The sequence below is a fragment of the Sinocyclocheilus grahami genome, unplaced genomic scaffold (assembly GCF_001515645.1).
Source record: "Sinocyclocheilus grahami isolate Dianchi unplaced genomic scaffold, SAMN03320097.WGS_v1.1 scaffold465.1, whole genome shotgun sequence".
Classification (NCBI taxonomy): Eukaryota; Metazoa; Chordata; class Actinopteri; order Cypriniformes; family Cyprinidae; genus Sinocyclocheilus; species Sinocyclocheilus grahami.
Genome location: NW_015505644.1, coordinates 1,530,884 through 1,533,769, shown reverse-complemented (window position 1 = coordinate 1,533,769; position 2,886 = coordinate 1,530,884).

The following is a 2,886-nucleotide window of genomic DNA, read 5'->3' as shown; positions in this document are numbered from 1 at the left end:
TAGTAACCTGTTTATCTAAAAGTAAGGCTGAATCCATTATAACACCCAAATTCTTAACATGATCTGAAACACTTATCTTCACAGCGGCCAAATAATTTCCTTGGAAGCAGAAGAAGGTCCAGATACAACACACTCAGTCTTATTAGTATTAAGAGTATTAGTATTAAGTATTAGTATTAAGTAAAGCCCTCACTCATCAGCAACCAGGGGAGTCCTGGCAAGTGGAACATTCATGTCCCCATATCTTAGCCCCCATACTCTCCTGCCTGTTCAGTGCTATTTGACTCAGAAACATTGTGACATTCCATGCTAAGTGGGCAATCAAGAATGGCATTCCCATTCAAGTCCCCAGCACCCATTCCCTTAATGCAGGGGTGCTCAAACTCGGTCCTGGAGGGCCGGTGTCCTGCAGAGTTTAGCTCCAACTTGCCTCAACATACCTGCTGGTAAGTTTCTAGTATGCCTATAAGAGCTTGATTAGCTGGTTCAGGTGTGTTTAATTGGGGTTGGAGCTAAACTCTGCAGGACACCGGCCCTCCAGGACCGAGGTTGGGCACCCCTGCCTTAATGGTTGTGAGCTGGCCACCATCATTGCATCACAGCTCCGAGGAATTTCATTATCAGGCAACCACAGGGAGGACCTAGTGTTCATCCTGTCTGACTTAACGGTGGCTTCAGAATCCTGGATCATAGTCCTGCCCCCTCTCCTGTCTGTCTCTGTTTTACAGGAGGAGGTTGCGGATTTGTCCAGAGTCCCAGCAGTGTACCACAATCTGTGGTTGGTCTTGAGCCACCTCCAACTCCAAAACTGACCATATGACTGTGCCATTGATCTCCTCCCAAGCACTTCTCTGCATCAAGGTAATCTATTCCTTGTCAGCTCTCAAACAAATGGCTATGGAGAAGTATATGTCTCTAATCTCTGGCAGTCAGCATCATCCATCTCTCATTGTCTCCAGCTTGGGCAGGGTTCCTCTTCATGAAAAAGAAGGATGGATCTGTGTGTCACAGCATTGAATATCGGGGGCTGAATGACATAACCATTAAAGGGGACATAACACACACAGTTTCTGCCAATCTCATGTAATTTTGAGTACCTATAAAGTAGCATTGCATCCTTCATATCTCCGAAGAGTCATTACTTTGATCAGATTTACAAAATACAGACACAGCTGTACCAATTCTCTACGCATACGTGCTACATCATCCTCCGTAATGGCAACGGAGCCATGTGAGGCAGGTTTTATTATGGATGGATGTGCTTTATTTGACTACTTTTGGACTGTTGAAAAAAACATCCGCCCACTGCCATTATAAAGCTTGGAAGACCAAGGAAGGACAATTTTTAATATCACTCCGACTGGATTCATCTGAAAGAAGAAAGTCATATACACCTAGAATGCCTTGAGGGTGAGTAAAACATGGGCTAATTTTCATTTTTGGGTGAACAAAACCTTTAAGTCGAAAGTTAAATTAAGTTTTAAGGGTAAGGTCCCAGACAAACTGTTGTATAAAGCTATTTTTAAAACAAAATTTCTGACATAATATTAAGTGAATGAATATGTCTGTTTTTGCTCAGTTTTGCAAATTTTTCATAATAAAGCCACAGCAAGACCACTGAATGAATTATTGACTGACTAATGATATGCTGCCACACACTGGTGGTTTTAGTTTCATATTTCATTTAATTTTTTCCCATCATTTCAAATTTTTTATTTACAAAATGTGTCACATCTGCATTGCAAAGATGTCGATTCTGCTTTCAGCGATTTGTAAGAGCCTATGCACTGCACTTGTTAAGTCATGACATGTATTCAATACTGTATCTAAGTCCAAGTTCAAAAAAGAATACCATCTCAACAGCCATTTTATTTATTTATGAAACCATTTATTTAGCACTATTTATTTATAGCACACTCAGTTATAGCACAAACAATTCACACTGACTTCAGGTGACTTAAATTTAGATTTAACCTTGAATAACCCTTTACATCAGGATTGTTTGTCACGTTATAAATATTAACACACAGACAGCCTATAATCTCAGAAGTTCATGTTTTAACATGTTTTCAGAAGCCTGGTGCTGGGGTTTATCAACTAAACAACCTATATTTTGTTACTGTAGTGTCATATTTTGTGCCTAAATTCTCCATGTTTTCTATGTATCAAATCTAGATTATTTAATCAGGTGGTGCTTACTTTTAAAACCAGATTAGGCCCTTAGACATCTAGCGTAGCTTTAGTTCTGGCAGGTCACGTTAGTCAAGCTCGCATCCGCTGACCTTCAGCTGATCCCCATCTACCTATAGGAATACAACACCTATCTAAGCATTCATATACGAGGTCCCTCAGTAGTATCAGCAGGTTTCGCATTGCTCAATAGCTAATTACCCTCCTCCATCCCCAGCTCCTCCTCTGTCAGTCAGGATTCAGCCTTCTGATTCTCCTTGAATCAGACTAATTCTAAATGTGTACATAAAATGATTGAACTTTAACAGTATCTGCAATACATTTATGTAGGTTATGTTCTGTTTATCCTGGGGGGATTATTGCTGCTCTCATCCATGCTAGGCTGCATGGAGGCGCAGGGAGTTCTTGCCCAGAACAGAACCATACCGCTAATCCAAACTGTATGCTAAGTGTCAATCATCTTTGACGATAGTGGTCCTGACAGAATTAGTCTTAGGCCCTTAATCTTAAAAAAATCTGAGGAAACACAAATATTGCCTCATTATCCATAGGTCACATTGTTAAAGAGAGATTGAATCAAGTGAAGAGGGAGTCAGTGTGTGTGTGTGTGTGTTTGTGTTAGACAGTGAATGGGAAGTGCTGCTGTGTCTGTATGTGTGCAGTGAATGGGCAGAGCTGTGTTGCTGTGCCTGTGTT